Source organism: Tamandua tetradactyla, chromosome 2, assembly GCF_023851605.1.
Source record: "Tamandua tetradactyla isolate mTamTet1 chromosome 2, mTamTet1.pri, whole genome shotgun sequence".
In the NCBI taxonomy this organism is placed as follows: domain Eukaryota; kingdom Metazoa; phylum Chordata; class Mammalia; order Pilosa; family Myrmecophagidae; genus Tamandua; species Tamandua tetradactyla.
This window is the reverse complement of record NC_135328.1, coordinates 98,775,886-98,800,233: the sequence shown is the minus strand read 5'-3', so window position 1 is coordinate 98,800,233 and position 24,348 is coordinate 98,775,886. Positions and strand designations below refer to the sequence as shown.

Sequence of the window (24,348 nt, the reverse complement as noted above, 5' to 3'; positions counted from 1 at the left end):
GTGCGTGTATACCTTCATGTATAGAAGATAACATAAATGAAGGGAATAAAATTCACAACGTTTGGACGGACCAAAGTTCATCTATCTTAGCATTACTGGCCTACTTTGTTTGACCAACATTTTCTTCACAGTGAAGGAAAGATGATCTCAGACAACTCTCCCCTGTGCAATATTGCTTGTATGGTACAATTTCCTGCTAATTGCAGGAACAGCCAAACACCCATGGTAATCATCAAAGCTTAGGCCAGCCTTGTTGCAAGTACATAATGAATAAGCATCTAAAAGATTTGGCATAGTGCCTGGGCTTGGCAACCTACAATTAACCCTAGCTATAATTCTAGATGGCACAGAGTTTCAGTGAAAAACAATTTAAGGGAAAATAAGTGTTCCTTGAAACAATTTTAGACTTCATCAATGATTTTAGAAAGTGAGCATCACATCTCCAATAATATATGAGACAAGATCAGTGGAAAGGCCACTGATTCAGAGCTGAAGGCCCTATTTTCTGCCATGACCTAGCTGGAGGTTGAGTAAGGAATGTCACCTCTAGGCACCTTTGTTCTTCCAATTTTTAAAGTGAGAATGTTGGGCTCAATAATAGCTAGATTTTTTTTTCCAATAAGGAAATTAGTTTCCAAAAGCAAAGGAATTTCATGTCCCATAATGAGCTAAGAACTCAACAAACATATTCTCAATGTTTTATTCTCTTGAGCAACCATAGATGCTTTTCCAGATTTTTAATGTCACACTCCCCTCTGTTCTTCTGAACAAACACCGTGATTCCTCATTTTCAAGTGTATATTTGACCTTCTTTCAAATGTATTCTATTTTCCCTATTGAAAGAATGTTTACTTATACAAGAACAAGGCTCACCAGTGGACCATAAAGCAATTCCTGGAGGGGGCTGGGGTGGGAGTGTAGGATATACTCAGATACAACAAATAGTTTATGTTGGTGTGTTAAGGAAACAAGCTGTGGTGGTCCCAGCCCCTAGTGGCCAGTATTCTTTTCTACCTTCCTGCAATGCAGTTCTTATAAATAGCAAAGTCTATTAAAATTCTAATTTGTGGCCTTTTTTTCAATAGTATTCAATTAAAAGATTCTACAAATCTGTGTGCCTGAGATAAAACAACCACAATAACAATTACCACCCCTACTCACAGTAATAGCTGCCATTTACTGAGTCCTGAACACTGAGTCTGGCACTTCACTTCAATAATATATATTTCATTGACATCTTAACCCATGGAAAAGTATTATCATCAGTGTCACACACAAAGCAAAAATGAGGTCCCAAGAAGCTAAATACTGTGTCTAAAGATACAGGGTTTTGACCCAAATTTGGTAGGGTAGTAAGTGAAGAATATCCCTCATACTACCTCACACTACAAACAACCCCCAGCATGACACAGCAAAGACTGATGCCCCATCTTGGTTTTGATGGAGGAAGAGAGTAGTGGAGCAGTTTGGAGAGATTCAGTGTCTGGTTATCTCACTACTGAAGCCTCTCATGAGACACAACTGGGAGCTGGGGTAGGCTGCAAGTTTTGAAGAGGCCAATATGATAAAATCACCAAGCAAAGTTTTACAATCAATCCTTGTAAAAAATGCTCTCAACACACAGTCCATCCCAGAAAGGATTTCCATGTGGAGATAAAAAACATACCAGCAGAAGTGCTGAAAAATCATTTGATAGAAAAGCATGGAAAATTATTTTCATGATTGTGTGAAAATACAACTAACTTTTATTAAGCAATTATCCTAATGTGCTCCTAATTTAAACATCAAGACAGTTTTATGAAATAAGGATTGCTATGCCCATTTTATATAGATGAGGAAAGGGACTTTTAGGAGGGTTATGGGAATACACCCAAGATTATATTTATTTATATATAAGTGGCTTTAGCAAAATTCCAAACCAGGTTTGAATTTTTTCTTTCCATTCTTCACACTTTTACTCTCAAATACAGTGGACTTCTGGTTTTTACTTACCTAGCTCTCCATTTCCTTCTGTTGGTAAGAGCAGCCTAACTTGCTCTTTAGGGAACTATCCCTCCCCCCCTCACTCCATGCGGGCATGTTGGAAATGCACATCACAGCACCTCAGCGCAAAGAGAGTGAGTTTTTCTAACCTACGTTCATCAGGCAATCTGAGGAATGGCCTTGGGTGTGTGGCACCAGGGATGAAAAGTGCAGGAGCTGAGTAATAACACTGGCCCCAGCCAAACAGGAGACTGTCCATGAGTCTTGAGATCTTTTAGGAGCAAGCTCAATGAAAGCCAGAGCATGGCATACTGCCCTCACTGCTATATCCTTACCCTATAGCACAGTCTTGGACATGGTAGAGGCACAATAAAACTGCTTAACGAATGGCTGCATCCTCCCAGATGCTGTGTTTCCTATCCTTTCCCTTGGCTAGATAAATGAACTTTTCTTTAGATTATGTGAACTAAATTGCTATTTTCCCAATGGCTTCTTTTGCAGAATAAGTTTCTCTTGCTAGCAAACAAGGAACCCTGTCTGATACCTATTAGTTCCACAGAGTTTCATGTGCCTTGATATTAAGGCATAGCCTTATGGAGTTCTGTTTTCCTAAAGCAATGCACTTTACCCATTATCTTCACCCTCCACAAAGGAAGCAGATAGAAAATACAATTGGAACAGCAGGAAACTAATAATCTCTTAGGAGAAATTTTTAAGTAGCATAAAAGTCCCTGTGAAAAAGACCATCTACAGTAGGTAGGAGAGTAGTTCCACCGTGTACTTGTTTTGTTCGTAAAGTTGGACCAATTTCCATGTGTTCATCCAAGAATAATCATGTGAATGAAATCAAAGCAAACAACTTATGAGTTCACAGGAAATGGGAACATTTTCTTACAAAGAGATAGGCTGACTGTTTTGAGGAAAGGTATTGAGATTTTAAAATATCAATAATAAAAAGTCCTGAAACGTAGAGGGACCAGCCTCTCCAGAACATCAAATAGTTTACCACCCTATCCCATATTACTGACAGCCTCTTCCAACATGAAAAAGTTAGAATGGACATGGCCCAAATACCCCTAAAGAGTGGGAGAAAGATCAAAGGTGATGGTGGAGTTATCGAGAGAAGATAGAGTTTAACAAACGAGTATGACTGCTGAATCATTGTATCGATATTTATTTTAGTCTCTATATCTCAGAACAGCTAGAAGTAAATACCTAAAATGGTGGAATAGTAACCCATACCAAACTCTAAAATCTGTTCTACAACTAATTGTTATGATGTACTTTGAAATTTTTTTGTATATATGTTATTTAAAAAAAAATATTTTTTTCTTCTAGCCTCTAGTGTCCTGGAGCAGCTAGAAGGAAAAAATCTGAAATAGTGGAATGTTAACCCTTAACAAACTCTGAAATCTGTTCTGTATCTACTTGTTGAAGTGTACTTTGAAAATCATTGCTTTTTCTTTCTTTTCTTTGTGTATATATATTATAGTTAGCTTTATAAAAGTTTACTTTATAAAAATAATCAATCACAGGCACAGAGCCAATTTCAGAGAAATCATAGGCCTTCTTTCTTTGGCTTTCATCTCTGTAAGGGTGGAAAAAGGGCTGGAATGATGTAAAAGGTACACATTAGATTAATAAGGGACAAATGCTGCCAAACCTACTTTATGAGCAGAGTTCCATAAGCTGGTGTTGTCTGAGACATGGTCTGACAACATACACTCTACTGCCTAGAAGATACAGACTGGCCATCTATGTGTGGGGACATTAAAGCAATTACATCTGCCTATATGTCCAAAGTGGCCAGCTAGATATGAGCAAATTTGCTTACCCTTGGCATATCTACATGAAGCATTTCTTTGATTCAACTCCAAATTCTGAAGTAAATTTGAACTAGGACCTCAAGTGATATATATTCAGCCCTATACGGATTGGGATTCTGTAGGAGGTTAAAGTATGATCTGCACAATACATTAATCACAGTTTAAACCCAGGCACAAAAAGACCCATACCCAGGGTATTTCATGGCAGAGTTGTCCTCTGTGGGTATAGCTGGCATACTGCATCTCCCAGTGCTCTGAGTAAAGCCTTGAGATAGTTTTAAAACATGATCAATACTCACATAACTCTAATGCATGATTGTGGTATAAGGCTTCTGTGATGTCATTTTTGGAGCAAAAACACCAACTACTATTTTTTTTTTTTAACTAAATTCCACACTTTATTTGGAATTTGTTAGTTTTTCTCTAATGGCCTCTTCTGTTCTACAGTCCCATTCAGATACCATGTTATATTTAGTCACCACAGCTCCTTAAGTTCCTCTTGACTGTTAGAATTTTTCAGATTTTCCTTGTTTTTAATGACTTTGACAGTTTTGGGGCATATTGGTCATGCATTCTGTAGAATGTACCATAATTTAACTTGCCTGATGTTTCTCTTGTGGTTAGACGGTGTTTATGGGTTTTGGGCGAAGACTGCTGAGTTGAAGTACCTCGTATCAACATGACTTATCAGGATGATGTTAACCTTGACTTTTAAAAAGTGTTTGTCATGTTTCTCCATGGTAATGTTATGCCTTGCCTCTTTCCATACTGTCGTTTTTGGAAGCAAGTCCCTAACTGTGGTCCACACTTAAGAGCAAGGGAGTTATGCTCCACATCCTTGAAGGAATAGTACCTCCATAAACTATGTGGAATTCTTCCGTGCAGGAGATTTAGCATTTCTCCCTCATTTATTTATTCAATCCTTTATGAATATCAGTATGGACTCGCGGATATTTACTTTATCATTTAGGTTATAACTCAATACTATGTGTGATATGGTTAAATTTATCTGTCAACTGGGCTAGATTATGGTATATAGTTGTTTGGCCAAATATCAGCCTGGATATTGCTGTGAAAGTATTTTACAGATAGGATTAATTCTATAATTGGTTAACTTTAAGGAGATTACCCTCAATAATGTGGGTGAGCATCATCCAATCACTTGAATATTGTAAGAGCAAGAACTGAAGTTTCCAGGGATCAGAAAGAACTACACCCTCTTATCCTGTCTGAGTTCCCAGCCTAAGGAATTTAGATTTAAGAATTCAATTGCTGTTACCAGAATTTCCACCCTTCAGCAGACTTCCCTCCAGAATTAGGATTTGCTTGCCCCTCAATCATGTGAGACAATTTCTCATATATATATGTATATATATGAGATTTCAAAAACACACATATCTGTTGGTGCTGTTTCTCTGGGGAACCCTGCCTGATATACTATGTTACTTATTTGATTGCTCATTTGTTCCAGCTTTAGTCATTGGGACCTTTTTCAGTTAACTCCTGTGCCCTCTAATATACCACCATTGTTTTGCTTTCGAGTACTAATTACTTTTTTTTTTAATAGAGAAGGACAGATACCTATATATTTTGGATGGCTTAAATACAGAACTACTAAGAACTAGTTTGAATCTTCTTAACCTTTAGTAAATATAGAGCTCTGGTATCATTTTACAGTTAATTCAAAAGTCTAAGGTTGACTTCATTTACTTCATCATTCATATATTGAACTTTTGTATGCTTTCTGTGTACCTGGAGTTAGAACTGGGTTCTGGTTCTTAGGGTGTCCTTAGTCTGTGATGTGTTGGGACTTGTTCAGGCTGAAAGGTCAGGTCTTTTAGAACTAGGCCTCCAATCAGAGGTGGGAACGGTGAACTCTGCTAGGACACTAGCTTTTCCAAAGATACCCTCTGCCCCCATCTTCATCTTGTACTTTCAAAGTAAATCACAGATCTGCCGACTAATGATGAAAGTGCTTCCAGGTCAGAGGTCCAGGGGTACTGTAGAAAGAATTTGCACATATCCAACCTTGGGGACCCAGGATATTTTGGGGATTCTTGTGATCAAGAACCAGTTGGGCACAGAGCCTAGCACATAGCACATCCTCAAAACTGTTTGAATTGCTATCTTATAAAACAGTGTTTGAATTTATATTATATTTGAAGCACTGTACTGGTTGAGCATATACAGTTTTTCATTTCATCCTCACAACAATCTTGTGAGGTAGATATTATTACTCCCATGTTACGGATGAGGAGATTGCAGTTCAGGGAGGCCAGGTAACAAGGCTGATGAATGGCAGAGTGGCATTCTAGTTCAAAAGTCTTGATGCCAGGTTACCTGTCCAAGCTGAATATCACGGCTATATGATCTTATACTTTCCTCAAAGGAAGCACACTGTGCCAAGTCTGGGTAGTTTAAGGCTCAGGTCTATTTAAGACCACATGGTTGCAGGTTTGGTTTCACTGTCCAAAGGAAAGGAAGAAAGGGGTTACGTATTGAGTGGCCAATTTCCATTTCTTCCCATGAGGTTCTGTATTTGTTGTGACTCGAGCAATCTCTCCTTGGGAATTACCTTAAGAGAATCACAGAGCAGCAAGGTTACAAAGAAACCTAAAGTCATTCTAGTTAAAAACCCAGGGAATGCTCCTCCTTTTCTGTAGCAGTTCTCCCAGATGGTCCTTTTGCTCCACTGAGAGGCAATTTAGCAATTTAACCTATTCTTCTTGAACCACACTATTAAACTCTTCCTTATATATAGCAATCAGCTTTTTGTAACTTCCATGCATTGGCTTTGACTCTACCCCTTGGGAAGAACCCTTAGGCCTTTCCATGTGCCAGCCCCATCAGCTTCCTGGATTGTAGAGGGAGTCAGAGGGAACCCTCATTCAAGTCTACTTATTTTGTGGCAGACCCAGGGGATCACATGTCACAGCAAGGCAACCACAGTGCAGAGATGCCAATTCGTTCAAAGTTCAATGTATTAATACCTGCCCTTGTTCTGAGATAGCTAAGATCGGATATTTACTCCTGATGACTAAATATTAGCTTTTTACTTCCCTTAATGGTTTCATAATCATCGCTTTGTAACCCCCTAAGGGATATTTCAATCCGCTTTGCTAACGTAAAGCGACTATGTGGGTGAGGGTGAACCGCATACAGCTCTACATGTTTATCAGGTTCGTCGTTTAAAGAAAACAAGTCAAGGAAGCCTTGGGCATGCCTGGATATAAAAGCAGTCTTGAAGAAGAATGATGATTTACTAGCAAAAGAGAAGGAAGTTTAAAGATTGCCACTGGGTAAGAAAAAAACTACTGATTTCATTTCTTTCTGCTATGAATAGCAGGTTGTCAGGTGCACTGAGCTGAAAAACCTGTGAAGGGGGGAAAATAAGTAGTTCCAACAACTGCTAAGAGCTTAGAAACAGGAGGTATATTGTGATTCAAGTTCTTTTTCTGTTGGGGATCAGATCTTGAGTACTAACTTAATTTGGCTAGAAGAATATGACCCATTGAAAACTACTATCAGAAGAGGAAGAAATCACCTGATTATCACCTCCCCAAACACTGAAGGCTCACAGTGGGAGGCAGGCAGTCTAAGAACTATTGTTGAATGGAATAACTGTAAGATTTAACTCTAGGATCTACCTGAAATGTGGATTTTTAGGCAATGACTATAAAATGAATTGCTGTGATAGCTGAACTAAACTAAATTATTGCTGGAAGAAATATCAAAAGTGTCCCTTCCCTCTAGAAATGGTCACAGGGCCAGCTTTGTGTGTTTGCAACCCACACAATCACGTGTGTCTTTGTGTTTAGAAGGACCTGGTGCTTGGTGTAAAGCTATGCAGTTGTCATCTTGAAATTTTTATTGACAAGGGATCCTCATTTTCATTTTGTACAGGATCCTGCAAATTACGTAGCTAAGCTAGCCCCAAAGGGTTGAGAGGCTTTGGAAAGATCAAATTCTGTGTAATAAAATCAATCAAATATAAGTTTCTTTTATCAATGTAGTAACCTAAAGGCTCTCTTTTTTTTAAAGTAAAATAAGGGTGGCATTTTTGGTTGAGAAATAGACTCATACGTTTTTAGAGACTGTGGTGACCTTGAAGATTGTGGTTATTAATGAACAGAATGTGCTTTAGTTAAGGACCAGACAATTTAGAACTCCCTTGAAGTAATCACTATATGTGACAGAATTCAGCCATTAATGCCTACTCACTCCCTCACCCATAAGCACTGACAAGTTATCAGGTGTAATTCTAGATACCAGAATGCAAAGAGGAATTAAGTCACCTTCTGGCTTCAAGATCAGATTTACAGAGAATCTTAGGCTTCACCACTGATCCCCCTTGATTAAATTCCCTGAGCTCCAGATGGAGTGAATGACTCCTTTCAATCAAAGAAACACACAAGGAAAGTGAGGCAGGTTAGATAAGGAAGGAAGGAAGAGGAAGTGACCCTAAGTTCCTCACTCAGGTTACCCAAAAAGAACCAATGAAAAGCGCAACTCATCCATCCTTTATTAGCATAATCAGAGGGGGGAAGGGGTCCTCCAACTCCTTATAATGTAGGAATCCCAATCGCAAGCACTTCTCTTCCTCTGGAGAATGCCTGTGCTCACCCTCTTTGAGCATGTACTTTCACTATGCATTAAATTTTTTGGCTCTACACACTGACTAGTCCTCAAATTCTCTCTTGTGGCTGAGTCAAGAACCTTTATGGCTTCAGCCCCTGGTTGAGATCTTGACTTCTCTGAGAACTCCCAGGTCTCTTTGGCATCAAGAGCTCCTGGGACTCTCCAGTATCCAGTAGAGAAAGGACTCTCCAGCATCCAGTGGAGAACTCCCAGGACTCTCCGGCATCATCAAGCTTATTGAACTTTAGGCTGTACACACTGACTGTACTGGAATTCTTTCCTGTGACTGGGTCAAGAACCCCCATGGTGCCAGCGGTGAGGACATTTCCTGGTTGAGGACTTGACCTTTCTGAGAACTCCTGGGTTCTCCAGCATCAAGAGTAGGTAAAGCAAGCATTAAATCTCTATTTTCCCTATGAAACATTAACAACAATTAAACAATTCTTCATGAGGTAGTAATAAATTGAGAACTTTGATCAATTGGGAAGGTAAGGAAATGTTTAATCACTTGGGCAGAGGTTAATTTCATCTATCTTAAATCAGCTAATCATAAGGCCTTATGATTTCAAATGCACTTAACTGCTTCTCTGAATTCAGACAGGATTGAGTTACCTATTCGCATAAGAAAAATAATATCTCCTCCCTCGAGAGGGAAGAAATGTCCCTAAATTTTTGGATTCTATATACACACACACACAAAACAGGAATATTTTCTGTCCAGAAGCAAAAGTTTATTCTACGTTTTCTTTTTTCCAAATCAGAATTCTAAACGAAAAAGTAACCTCAATATTATATATTGCAATGGTTAATCTCCATATTATATATTGCAATGGTCCTGAGTAAATCTAGAAGGCAAAGCATGCATTTCTGTTCAGGAAGAGATAGTATGAACACATGATTCTGCTTTTGTTTCCTTCCCCGAAACTCACACGAATGAAGGAAAAGCCTAGAACAAACTTGATTCACCCTACAGAACTCTTAAAAGGCTCAGGAATTAGAGGCAGCACTATTTCCAAACATTTGTGTATGAGTGGTTTGTGTGTTTGTGTGTATGTGAGCAGCAATGTTAAGTATCTTTGGTTACAAGTCTGATTAAGAAGCAGGCAGAATATTTCCTTGACTTTCTAGCACTGGGCAGCTGTCCTTTTCTCAGTTCTGGCAAAAATAATGACTTTTTTTCTGGAATGGACGGAAGACAGGATTTCTGAACTGAGGGTCACCAGGTAGAGTAGAGGGCTGGGAACCACACTGAACACAGGGAGATTCAGTGGGTGTGTCTGCTGCATTTAGAGACAAGTTTTTCCTCTTTATCTGGAGACATGGGTAGTCTTTTCTGAGCAATGTGATCAACTCAAGAAGAAAGACAGAGATATTGATATTAGAGGTTCATCAACCAAACATCTGCTCAGGCAGCTCACCCTACAGTGAAACCCACAGATGACAAGCCCCAGCCATGCATTCTGAGCCTTGAATTATCTTATTAGTGTCCCACTTTTTAAAAGAAGTCTTATTGAGACATAATCCACACAAATACAACTGACCCATTTAAGTGTACACTTGGGTGTTTTTTAGTATAATTACAGAGTTGTGCAACCATTACCACAAATTTAGAACAAGTTCATCACCTCCAAAAGATATTTACGCAGTAGTTGTCACTCTCCATCCCCCACCCCAAATCCTTCAGCCCTATACAACTACTAATATGCTTTCTGACTCGATAGATTTGTAGTGACCCACTTTAAAGTATGTGCAGACAACCAAGGATTAACAAAAATCTGGGAAAAGCCACCGTTGAAACAGGGAGAGATAGAAAACACAGAAGAAAGATAACTGGAGGAAACAGATTAAGCAAAGAAAAGAAAATGCCCCAAACTCACATACTCCAACTATTCTTTCCATCTTTTCCACATAAGTTATTATAGTCATGAAATAAAAGAATGGGATACTTAGAAATAACCAGGAATTAAAAGAGATCTTAGAAAATAAAAATATAAGAGAAGTGCATCAATAGCAGGATTGTATGAAAATCTGAGGAAATTTCATACACACAAAAAGATAGACATGGCAGACAGAGTAACAGCATCAGAAACCTAGAAAACCAGTCCAGCAGTTCAATTCTCAAACAGGAGGACAAGACAGAGAAGAGAGGGAGAAGAGAGAAAACAGAGGCAAGGGAATCATCAAGAAAATTTTCCAGCCCTGAAGGACAAGAGTGTGGTGACTAAAAACGCTCACTGAGTAGACTTTTTTTTTTTTTTTAGGTGCATCATCCTGTAATTGAACCTGGGTCTCCTGCATGGAAAGCGAGCATTCTATCACTGAGTAGACTTTATAGAAGATACAAATAAGATCCATTTCAAAGCTCGTCACCAGGGAAAGGAGAACCTTAAATTATTAAGGTAGAAAGTAAAAATAGAACCCACACAAAAGAGCAGGAAAGAATGACTTCGAAATCCTCAACAGCAACTTGGGAAGCTTGAAGATAATGGAAAAATGGTTTAAAAAACCTGTTTTGCTGAAGGCTAAATTCATAGTGCTATGCAATTCTTAATTTTCATTAAGTTGTTATCTCAGTTTTAAATGTACCTTAGAATAAGCTTCCCCTGCCCCAATTTTTGTTGCTTGAAAATATCGTTGTCCCTGATTTTTTGTTAATATACATTTTGTTATTCTTTTCTTTTTTAAAAAAGAAGAAATGTACAGGATGCCAGTAAAAAAAATGGCTTCAGAATTAAAACTATGAAATATTTTACAGTTTTTTTTATACAGAGTAGTTGGCTATTAGTCCAAGATTAAAAAGTAACAGATTTTTGGACTAAATGTTTTGTTGGGCAGTGTCTGATAAGCTTCAAAGCTGCCTCATTCAATTAAAAAAAATGAAAAAAAAAACCTGAAGGAAAACTATTTCCCAAACAAAATGCTTCTCCTTGTCAAACTATTACTTCAGAATGAGCTTAGAATAGACATTTTCTGACATGCAAGGAGTCATGGTTAGGTTTATGTGTCAACTTGGCCATGTGTTGGTAACCAGTCCTCTGGTTAAGCAAGCACTGGCTTATCTGCAGCTGTGAGGACATTTCATGCACTTAAATCATCAGCACGATGATTGCATCTATGGTTGATTATATCTGTGGTCAGCTAAGGGGAGTGTCCTTCACAATGAATGAAGTTTAATCAGTTGAAGCCTTTAAAGGAGAGAGACTCTCTCTCTCCATCTCAGCCAGCCAGCCAGCCTGTCCTGGGGAATTCACTGAAGACTTTCATTGAAGTTGCCAGCTCGCAGCCTAGCCTGCCTTACAGAATTTGGGCTCATGCATTCCCACAGTTGTGTAAGACACTTTTATAAATCTCATAGATATTTCCTGTTGGTTCTGTTTCCTAGGGAATGCTGACTACTACAGCTTTGATACCGAGAGTGGTTCTTGAGAAACAGAATCCTAAAAATGTTTTTTTAAAGGTGGTGGTGGAGTTATACAGAGAAGGTCGGGTTTAACAAATGAGTATGACTGCTGATATTTCTTTTAGTCTCCAGTACCTTAGAGCAGCTAGAAATAAAAATCTAAAATTGTGGAATTATAACCCATAAAAAAAAAACAACTCCATAATATAAAAAAAAAAAAAACAAACCCAAATACAAAATACAACAAACAAAATGAGAAAAAACATTATTCATTTTTGGGGAAATACAAAGAATAGTAATGAGACTTTACCAGAGGGCTCTGTTGTGAACAGTGCTAATGACAGAATAATGTAAATAACAGTCCAACCAAAAATCATGATGCTCCTTTACTGGGAGGATAGAAAGGATGAGAAGGATGAGCATGGAGCTAGGGGTGATAGAAGGGTACTAAATCATCCATTTATCAAAGTGAGAACAAAAAACCATGAAGAATCAGCCTAAATATTGTGTTTAGAGAAATAGAAAGAAAAATCCAAATTGGTAGATAGAGGAGGAGAAAGTGATTGCCTTTGGTGAGCAAGAAATGGGGCTGGTGGTAAATGGGTTGGTGTTTTTCACAATAGTCCTTGAGGAACAATATGACTCTAAAAGTAAACCTGGAGAAACTAAACATGAAAATAAGTATGGAGAGAATATTTAGAGTCACAGAAATATGTATGATAGAATATAAAGTGGCATTTACACTACAATTAGAGTGATATAATAAACCATACATATCCAAGAAAAGACAGGTTGGAGTTTACAATGGCATTACTTAGTAATAGGATTAATGAGATTAAGAATAACTGCTTTCTTTTCCAAATTTCTATAAAGTCATTATATAACTTTCATAATTATAAAATGAATTAACAAAGCAGAGAAAAATGTATTCCTTATTACAGACAGAAAATTGGCTCATAATTACTCATTTCTATCATTCAAATCCAAGATTTTTTAAGCTACCAAGGAAAGACAGTGAATTACTGGTGTTTCTCCCTTTTTCTTTTATCTTCCAAGTCAATATTGGGAATACCATGAACTAGCTTTCTAAAAATTATTACATTGACCAAAGGTAATAATTAATTTAGCTCCTCCACTCAGTGCCATGAATTTCTGATAGTCTTTACAACACAATAAAATAATACTCTGTTATCAATTCTGAGGAAACGAGAAATAATATCTCTAAATACCCAAAGCCAATACTGCTTGAAGAAAAAGTTATCCTTTAAAAATTTGTAGTGTGAAAAAAAATATTTGTAGTGTGACATGCTGCATTACAATGACTCTTTCATTTTAATGTTTTAGAAGCAAAATCAAACCACCTCTGTGGTCCAATTCTTAAAATATCTCACACAACACAATATCTTTTATTGCTAATATAATACATGATGAAAAAATTAGTATAATATTGAACAGGAGACGAAAAGAGCAAAAAAAGATCATACCCAGTTCTGTAACTCAAAGCTACAAAATCATAAATAATTGTGGGATTGTTCTGAGTGAAAATGAATATTGAGAAAAGTTAAATTTCTTTGACTCTAAACAAACCTTTCTCTTATCTATAGGATGCTCTGTTTTAAACTCACTTCCACAGAATAGGCTTTTATTTGAGAGGTAGATGATCTTATGGGTGGTATTTTAGCTGAAACAGCCTAAACAATGATATACAATGCAGAAAATGTTTCACACACACAAAATCATCCTGGCTTTTTACTTAGGGGGTGAGTTTGGCATCACCATTGGTATATACACAACTGTCACAGTCTTTGCTAAAGAACCCCACATTCTAAGTTAATACTGAGTGGAGATCATTAGCCTCAGGACAGGTAGGCCACTCAGCCTCTTTTGCACTTAGAAGTGGTTATGGATACACTTCTGGCCTTAGCTGTTAAAGAGATATTGCTAGGGACACAAATGGGAAAGTTCCCCCTCACCTACCCTGGATAAAAGAAGACAGACCCCTAAGGAGAACCATGCCCCCTGCCCCATTTCCTTCTTGCATGAGTCCCTGGAGTGAGGATACGATATCTGAAGTCATGCATCCATCTTGTAACAAGGGAGCAACAAATAAGAGAAGCAAATTCCAAAAAGTGGGGGATGGTGGGGCTGAAAGATGGAAAGAGCCTAGATCCTTGAGAATGTCACTGGGTTGTCCCAGCCCTGGACTACGTATCTCCAGATCTTATGTCAAATAACAAATGTCCTTAATTATATTTAGCCAGTGCTTCCCAACATTTAAAAAATGTCATGACACTTAACAGGAAATGATAATATTTGTACTGACCTTGGGGGCACACAGAGGAGGCTGTTGACACTCAAGGTGAATAACCTTGGGGGCTTCAGCAGCCCTAGGTCCCCTTTGCCCCTTGAAGACTGAGGGGATAAACATCTCTGCATATACATTTGTGGCTCACCAGTAGGCTTCAACAAACGTGTTGGAAAGTTCTAGTTTAAGCTGTAGTTACCAATGGGTTTTCTGTTGCATGGGCTGAAAGCATTTCTAATACTTGGGCTTTCTTCCATAGCCAATGCAAAGTGATGCGATTTCATAAGATATCTTACACATTCACTAGCAACATATAAAAATGCAAGCCTAGCGCTACTTGGTATACACCCAGAAGAGCAGAAAGCGGTGACACAAACAGACATTTGCACACCAATGTTCCTAGCAGCATTATTCACAATGACCAAAAGATGGAAAAAATCCAAGTGCCCATCAACAGACGAGTGGATTAACAAAATGTGGTATATACATACGATGGAATATTATGCAGCAGTAAGACAAAATGTCATCCTGAAGCACATGACAAGGTGGATGAGCCTAGAGGATATAATGCGGGGTGAAATTAGACAGACGTGAAAGGATAGATACTGTATGACTCCACTTTTATGACCATGGTAAAGGTAAAATCAGAGGCTTATAATACAGAATATAGAACCTAGAGATGAGTGACTGATTAGCTAATAAATTCTTGCAAGAACTATTTCAAAGGTATGATCGTATACATAGAGTGTTTAAGTCCAGGGTACTGGGGGAAAACTGTTACTGCATGTTATGGGCTATGTTTAACAGGAAAACATCAGCAGTGCCACAACAGCAGGGGTAAATAATGGGGGGAGGGACAAGCGTTAAGGGGAGGTTTAGATTTCTGTTTGGTGAGGGTGTGCTTATTGGTTATCTTCCTCTTGGGAACAATGAAATTATCTAAAATTGAGATTGTTGATGGACTGTGGACTTTGGGCATTATACATGATGCCTAATGAATGCAGGTAGCTGAAGGATGCACCGACTGAGAAGTAGATTGGCGGATGATGGTGCATATAATATGATCGAATATTGTGCTGCTACAAAAAGGAACAAAGTTGTGAGGCATGCAACGATGTAAATGAACCTGTGGAACATTAGGTGAGGCAAAATAAGCCGGAAATGAAAGGGAAACTATTGTATGGTCTCTTTTAGAAAATGCTTGTAAGAAAAAAGGGGCCTAGATTGTAAGCTCTTATAACAGACACTTTTAGTCCGGAGTGGTAATTATTATTTCTGGATTTTGAGAGGCTGTTTTATATATCTCTAATCTGGTATTAAGAGATAAGAACGAGGCTGATCAGGTCAAGATTAAGGTAACCCAGAACATAGGGGTAAGGAAGACATTATCTATATTTTAGAACGTCACCTACTCTTTGAGACCAAAGGAAGAAAGGTTTATTTTGTCTGGAATCTAAATTGTCTGCAACACATAATCTAACTCAACCTGTCTGGATAGTTCATGTGAACAACTGAAATACAGGGAGCCCAGAATAAGAATGAGGGCCTTTAATCCCATATAGCTTAATGTAATGCCTGGATACATTCTAGACTATATTAAGCAGATAATCAAAAAGTAATGGCAGGGCGGGCCATGGTGGCTCAGCATGCAGAGTTCTCACCTGCCATGCCAGTGTCTGCATAGGCAAAAAAAAAAAAAAAAAAAAAGAAGTAATGGCAAAGGCCCTTGAGGGATGGGAGATAAAATATGGAACTATTAAACTTTATCATCATAGAATTCTCTGATACTGTGTCAAACATTAGGGACACCCAAATCAATAGGCCAAGCCCTTGATCTTGAGCCTTACTCTTGTGAAGCTTATGTAGGTGGTGGAAAAGCTTAGCCTACCTATAGGTATGCCTGAGAGTTACTACTGGAGGACCTCTTTTGTTGCTCAGATGTGGCCTCTCTCTCTTTAAGCCCAACTCTCTAAGTGAAATCATTACTCTCCCCAATTAGTGGGACATGACATCTAGGGGTGAAAGTCTCCCTGGCAAGGTGGGAGATGGCTCCCAGGGATGAATCCAGCCCTGGCACCATGGAATCAACAATACCATCCTGACCAAAAAGGGGAAAAAAAAGTGTAACTAATAAAGTATCAGTGGATGAGAGAATTTAAATAGAGTCGAGCAGCTACTCTGGAGGTCACTTTTACACAAGCTTCAGTTAGACATTGCTACCTATCATAACCTGCCAACCCCCAACCAGGACCATTCCAGTCAATCCTAAAGAATACTTAGGGGCAATACACAAAATTCTACAAAGATTCCGTGCACTAGGGTAACTTTCAAAAACCTACAATCTTCAGATGGATCCCTGGACCAGATAAGTCTTGAAATCTAGAAGGCCCAGGCTCTCCAGAATATCAGTTAGTTCCATCTTCCTACCCATATTATTGTCAGCCTCTTCCAATATGAAAAAGTTAGAATGGCCATGGCCCAAATACCCCTAAAGAGTGGGATAGAAAGATCAAAGGTGGACGTGGAGTTACACAGAGAAGGTATGGTTTAACAAACAAATATAATTGCTGAATGATTAAATTGATATTTCTTTTAGTCTCCAGTATCTTAGAGCAGCTAGAAGTAAAAACTTAAAATTTTGGAATTGTAACCCATACCAAACTTTAAAATCTGTTCTAAAACTAATTGTTGTGCTTTGAAATTTATTGCTTTTTTGTATACATGTTACTTCTCACAAAAAAGAAAAAAAAGTCAATTGTGATGATAAAAAATATTTATTCCTTCTAGACTCCTATATTCTGGAGCAGCTAGAAGGAAAAATCTGAGACGATGGTATGGTAGCCCATGACAAAGTCTGGAATCTGTCCTGTAACTACTTGTTGAAGAGAGCTTTGAAAACTATTGCTTTTTTCTTTCTTTGCTTTGTATATATGTTATACAATAAAAAAAAGTTTAAAAAAATGTAAGCCAAAATCACTTCATATGATTTCACTGGATGTCATATTGGCTCTTACTTGTGTTCTTTTCTGTCAATTATGGGGCCATTTCCTGATTAAGGTCACATTTCATGAGATCCAAAAATAGAAATGCCTTCAAATGATGCATTTGGGGGTACATTAATAATGGTTAAAGAGTTACACATTTTAGAGAAAAAATTTCATTAGCATCTGGAAGTTTATCTTATGGATTAAATTATAATGTTTTTTATGATCTTAGGCTTCGGTACATAATGCCTAGGGCAATAATTGGTTTGCCTGTGTTCTTGTCATTTATGTTACAAAAATAAGTTCCTTTTATCAACAACACTAGTGCCTACCTTACAGTGTAGGTGGGTGCATTAAATAAAAATAAGATCTGTAATGTGGTTGGCAGAGTACATGGTACAAAATAGGTTTTGAAATATGTTTCGTTTATTGTTACAAACAAAAATTGTACATCAAATAATGGTAGCCATAAATCAGTTTAAAAAATATCTATCTTCCATATTGACATAGTAAAAGGCTTTATAAACATTATTAGATAAATATGATAAAAATGTGAAACTTTCCCTGCCACCCTAAATTCATGTATTTATTTAAACCAGAGGCCAACTCTCAGGTGTCCTGTCTTTGTGCCTTGGCAAAGAGGTGCCAGGTTTGGATCATGTCTGAGAGCTGTGTGTTTTTCAACAAAAATATCCATTTCCCTAGCTCTCCACAGATCACACTGAGAGAGCATTATGTAGGTGTGTTTGTATTTTTTTTTTTTTAAGAACTGTATGATGCTGAAGACAACAAATGAATTTTAAGTCTGTCTCAACTGTTGAATTGAAAGACAATCAACAGCAAACTGGGGAATTCTGCTATGTCACTGTCCTTAGGTTGATGAGCTCAGTTTCCATTTGAAAAGTTAGATGTTTTAAGTATTACTACAAAGAGGGCTAGAAACAAGTAATCAATATACATCTCCCTGGAATTAAACTCCTTATGAAACTAAATTTCCCTTCTTAGTTCAATCACGCATAAGCACCTCAAATGTTCCATTTGGATAATTAACTTTCTGAGCACTTATTGTACTAAAGACAATGGACAATACTATGTATGAAGGACATGCAATTTTTGTTCTTTAGTACTCTTTAGCTACAGGAATCACAGACAGTTCCAGGTAGGTAATTTTTCCTAGCTCTGACATCCAAACTCATTTTGGGTAAAGCTTTCACTGAAATGAATATGAATCGCCTTCTTCTGCATCTATGTATTTAGTTTCTCTAAAGTAAAGATCAAACTTTGTCATCTTTTTAATCCTCTTTAGCATCTTTACATAATGCCCAGTGACAACAAGGGCCTCCCAAAAGTTTGGGGATAATGAATCAATGTACGTAAGGATATATTGATAGATGTGGCAAGGATCCCAGTGTTGACAAAGCAGTATCCATTTATGGGATTCAGACCTGTCTAGTGGACTTGTTGGGAGGGCCCAGCACAAGCTGACCTGAGGTGTGCCTTAGTAACCAGAGAGTACATCTATGTCAGTGTGGTTGGCTAACCCCAAGGACTCATGTTTGATTCCTAAGGCAAGAGAGAGTGAGCGAACCTGTCTGTACAAGTGAGAGAGCTTTAAGTAAAAAAATGGAAGAGCTGTTTTACTACAAGCCTATAAAACAACAAGCCCAAGCAGTGCCGTTTTAGTTGCTGTACCCCATGTGGTTACTGCCACGAAGCTCAGGGGCTCCTGGGCCTCCAGTGTGGTGGGGGTGACACCCAGCAGGAGCTGGCCTGGAATGACAATGCCTGCTGAGGGCTGTGGTCCCTTCATGAGGCATGACGGGCGACGGAGGCTTTGAATGGGACCTGAATGAGTGCTTCTTAACACCCAGGAAAACCTCTGGGAACTTACAGGCATACTTGGAAGGTACTTTACAGGGGACTCAGCAGATGGGGCAAGTATCAGTGAAATTTGGGTATTTGACTGTAACTTTGTATGTTAGTTTGCAAGCTGCTGGAATGCAATATACCAGAACTGGAACAGCTTTTATAAAGGGGGTTTAATAAGTTACAAGTTCACAATTCTAAAGAAGTGAAAATGTCCGAATTAAGGCACGTACAAGAGGTTACCCTCACTCAAGAACGTTGGGTCAGGAACACCTCTGTCAGCTGGGAAGTCACGTGGCTGGCATCTGCTGGTCCCTTGCTCTTGGGCTTCAATGCTTTTAGCTTCATTTTACTTCTCTTTACTTCCTCAGTTTACTGCTCTGGGCCTGGCTTTTCATCTCTTGGCTTCTCTTTGATCTCTCTAGGTTCTGGCTTGCTTATCTTGTGGCAATGTCTGCTGGACTCCAAGCATCTCCAAATACCCATGTCTCTGTTCTCGATGTGTCAGAATCTGTGTCAGCTCTGCTGTGACGTTTCTATTGGCTCTGAGGCTTCTGTCATTCCTCGAAAATGTTTCTTCTTTTAAATGCTTCCAGTAAACTAATGAAGAACCACCTGGAATGGCTGGAGTCACATATCCATGGAGATAATCTAATAAAAATTTCCCAATCTACAATTTTGAATCAGGATTAAAAGAAAGGGCTGCTCCCACAAGAATGGATTAGGATTAAAAGAAAGTAAAATGCTGTCTGTTGCAGATAGAAACTATTCATTTACAGGAGGCATAAAAATTAAAAGTGGTATAATTTAGCACAGCCACTACTACCAATATTTCTTACTAGCTCTTTCCTTATTTGGAGTTTGCCTGGGGAGTGTGATGGTATTGGGAAGACATCAGATGTTCTCTCATTTCCTGGCTGCTGCTGAGATACCAGTCAAAGAGCTTACTCCCTTTTCTTTCAAGGCTCAGATCCTTGTGAAAATATAAGAACTCATTGTAAAATAGCCTTTAAAACTCATTCCCACTCATTCAGAAACATATTCCTAGCTAATGGATTAATCTATTATTGAGGGTTTTATTAATTTTGAAGGAGACTATATTGAATAAGGGACAGAGGAATTGTAGGTTCTAAAATCTAGTTCTGCTATTAAGTTATGCTATAACTTTAGAAAACTCATTCAGCAACTCTTTGGGCTTCTCTCAACTTACATACAAAGAAGTAGAAGGCAGATGGCTCACATGCCATCTAATTTTACTATTACTCCAATCCCTCTAAAACCACAGTAAAGAATTTTTAAAAAGACCCAAACTTATAAAAAGGGGAGAAAAAGGGAGAAACTAACAAATAAAACTATGGAGACTCAAAGGTACTTGGACAGGTAGTAACTGACTTAGCAAACCTAAGAGAGCTGAATCTTACTCCAAACCTGAGGAAAACAAAGAAATACATAGTCAGGAAAATACCCTGCCCTATCCCAGGAGAACACTGAGAGATTTCTTTTTCTATGAGGAGTATATAAAACAGAGGCCCATAGGACACCAAAGGCAGTAGAGGGAAAAGAGAGATGATGCAAATGTTTGTGTATTAGAAGCTAAGGTAATCAACTCTCTCTTCTGCTTCCGGTCCCAGGAGGCTGACAGCCAGCCCTTTCCTCTCCAAACCAGAGACTGGAAGCATCTTCTGTGAGGCATCTGACCAGATCAACTGGAAAGGTGACAATTACTAACATCGGTTCCTCAGCAAAGAGTCCAGCCAGATTACCTGTTAATGAAGTTCAGTCAACAAGTCCTGCTTAAGTTTCTGGTCAGCTTTTTAAGTATTCTTTTCATGGAAAGTTTCAAATATTTTGCCTCCCATGAATCCTTTTCTTAGGAAGATACTAGAGGATGTGCTTCAGCAAAATGAAGGAGTAAATCAAGAAACAGTAAGATATGGGATATGACAATCAGAGGAATCAAGACATATAAAAGGTGACCAGAATCCTCAGAATGACAAAGGGAAGGGAGATTCCAAGATGACATATTTATATTACGTCTCAGAGGACAATTAGTCCCTCTGGAGCATGTCGGAAGGCTTTGGGGGAAACTTTTGCAAGACAATGAAAATTAACAGAACCTGCCTGATGCATCTAAACAGTTTGCGAAGCTAAGGGTTCCATTAGTGACAAATACATAGAAAACTAAGTAAATGAAACAAAAGACAATTATTTTCTTTTTCTGAGAAATCAAAGCCATGCAGGAGAAGAAAACTAATTGTAGTATATCATAATATCCACATAGCCATAATAAAAACTCAATGTCGATCTTACCACAATCACAATGAAACTAAAACAGGAGACTGGTGGAAGGGTCCATGCATGTGGTGGGTGTGGGGTAGGAAAATGACAGCTAAATTTTCATCTTCTCTAGTGAGGATTTGTCAGCTAATGGCTAAACCTGAACAGTCAAGAAATAGCAATAAAAGCCTGCAGTTTAGAGATATGGAATTCACTGCCAAAAGAATTAGCTAAAAGAATTGGAGGTAGTTGCATCTCGGAAAGATAAGAAGTAGGGTGAGGTGGACAGGGCGCTGCTCTCTTCCTAAAAAAATTTATTTGACTGTAAAACTCTGCCATATAAAATCTTAAAAATAAAAGGGTAGATGACATGATCTTATAGGGTCTGTTACATCTCCAAAGTTCAGTGATACTTTTAGAGCACATTTTGCTACAGGGATTTGAAAAGCATCAGGGCGGGTGAGGAGGGAAGAAGCAAAGAAGTAAAAACTTGATCCATTTCACAAATTACCTTTGACTTAACATTGCTTGAACCTGGAATGCCTGCTTTCCCTCCCAACGTAAACTCAAGAGATGATGAAAAAAAATGGCCCATAATGGCAATTACAATTATTAGGGTACCCATATAAAAAAAAGATAAAATACCTTTTCACAGATGAAATGCTTAAATGCCCAGAAGCACTTTTCCAGTGTAATGAGAACCAATGAAAAGAAAGACAAGGAAACTCTAATAGATGTTTTTCCAAGTAGTCATCAGGATGATATTTTCATCTTAGGCAAATCCTTCATTGAGGAAACAAGGCTGTCCATTTTAAAATTCTTTTGTGACCTTCCAAACACTAATTTTTTTTTTTTTAAATATGGAACGCTTCACGAATTTGCGTGTCATCCTTGCACAGGGGCCATGCTAATCTTCTCTGTATCGTTCCAATTTTAGTATATGTGCTGCCGAAGCGAGCACCCAAACACTAATTTTTAATATCACTAGCCAGAAAAATAATGGGCTCCTTTACATCATTATATATTTCATCTTTATTACTTTATCCTTGAAAGCAGGCTATTAAATAATTACACTTTAGATTAATATTACTCTGAACTTAGATTCTATCATTGCCTCTGATTCTCTCATTACACTTGCCTAATTCTCCTGATGCTCATAACTATCATGAGCTAAAACCAAAAGACTAGTGTGGTAGAAGCATTTGTAGTCTGCCTGCAGGGAGGCTGGTCACTCAGTTGTCTGAAGTTAATGAGTCCTCAGCAGCAGGTTTACCTGTGTAGATCTCCAAGGTGATTTTCTTCTCCCTAAAAGATCAACATGCCATCTAAATCATCTGTGGAGAAAATTCCACAGATAGCAGTTAAGGATTACATGGAGGATAAAGGGCATCAACTTTTTTCTTCCTTTAGGGAAAATTATGTTGATATTTTTTGTGTATATTTGAGGCATGTCAGAGAAGAAAAATTAAAATCAGGACCCTAGCCTACCCCTGCACCAGAGGGCTCCTGGATAGAGAAGAAATGGCTGGAGCTGGTAAGGCAAGATGGGAAGAAGTGCCTCCAGCACAGATATCTGTTCATGTCACTAAGCACTACTGTGTACATGACACAGGAGCTAGACTAGAGGCCAATCTCAGAAGGCAAATGGCAAATGTGATGGGTCGGCCAAAAGGCAGTACCTCAAAGAGGCCAAGGTAGCTGAAGGCAGCAGAGGCCATGCAAGCAAGCCTGTGTGAAGCCACTGGGGCAGAAGCTGTCTAGGGTGAGAAGCAAACTTGGGTAAGCCTGGCTTAACCAAAGAAAAGTACGAGTTACTGAGTGTGATTGGGGAATTTCCAGGAATGTGCAGACTGATCTAAGCACAGTAAGAATCAGTGAAACCCATGGGATTTTAAAAAGAATTACTTTGCTTGGCCATTGAGTCAAGGATCTCTGTAGATTCAGGAAGGTCAAGAATAGCTGCTGAGCAGAAATGTAGTGCGCCCAAGATCAGAGGGGCTGTGCTGGGAAGCAGGTTTGAGACAGTTTGAACATTTCCCCAGGAGTGTTCTATAAGACCTCAGGCAAAAGGGTCTTTCTTTAGGATCCATCCAGGCAGGTCTGAGGTAAGAAAAAGGAACTGAGGTCCTGTTCTCTTCACTATAATCTGAAAACACATCCATCCACTTTGTTATGGCTTTGTATTTCTGCTGTATTACTTGCTATGTCCTCTTAGTTCCTTGAATTAATTTCACTACGCAAATAAATTGTTTCACTCCTCAGGAAGGATAGAGAGGGAGAGGAATTTATAGCCAAAGGGTTTTTTTCTTAAACTCTCTGTGAATAACAAATCCTTGAGGAACTTCTAAAACATAGATTTCCAGACCCACTTGTAGATGCAGGTACCTAGATGAAGAAATCAACCAGACCTTGAGAAGCATATTTCTAGAGGTTCAGTGGATGGAGGCACAGGATGGAGGGTTCAGAGACACATCCACCACCAGCAAACCATTCTTCCAGAGATGGAGCACTAGCAGATACAAGTCAAGGGAAATAAAGTGCAATACTTTGGGTTCCAGAACTAAGAGTCAGAGAATAGATAAAAAGAGATTATGTTCAATAAGTTAGCATACCCAAAGACTGGACACCAGTTTTTCCATTCTTTTTTCTTCTGTTATGTTTACCCACTAATAATTGGACTCATTTAAAAATCTTGGTGATACACGAGAGGCACTAGAAATATTACCATGTACCAATTCATTAAACAGTGTGTTTAAAATAATCCTAAATTATTCTTTATAAAATATTAGATATCAGAAAAATTCACTTCAATTACCTGCCCATGTGGAAATAAAATGAGGGATCATTTGAAAAGCTAATCACTTCAGAAATAATTCTGCAATTTGTAAAAAAAAAAAAAAAAAAAAAGGTGTGGACCACATCACATAATGCAAATCTTTTTTCTTTCTTTCTTTCTTTTTTTTTTTGGAGGGGAGAGAAGAAGGAGCTAAACTAATAGGTATATTATGAGTCCTTTATCAGGCTCAGTTTTCTCTGCATATGTTTCCAGTCGTAACTGGAGACAGATGC

The 24,348-nt window shown here is 38.3% G+C and overlaps 1 protein-coding gene and 1 non-coding gene across 9 annotated transcripts in view; both read right to left on the bottom strand.

The window, feature by feature from the left end:
• Nucleotides 1-24,348, bottom strand: part of PIP5K1B (phosphatidylinositol-4-phosphate 5-kinase type 1 beta) — a 484,296-nt gene that overhangs the window by 161,336 nt on the left and 298,612 nt on the right. The window lies entirely within an intron of this gene.
• On the bottom strand, nt 22,134-22,240 carry LOC143675150 (U6 spliceosomal RNA). Its single transcript, XR_013171394.1, has one exon. It is a non-coding gene; the product is annotated as a U6 spliceosomal RNA (small nuclear RNA).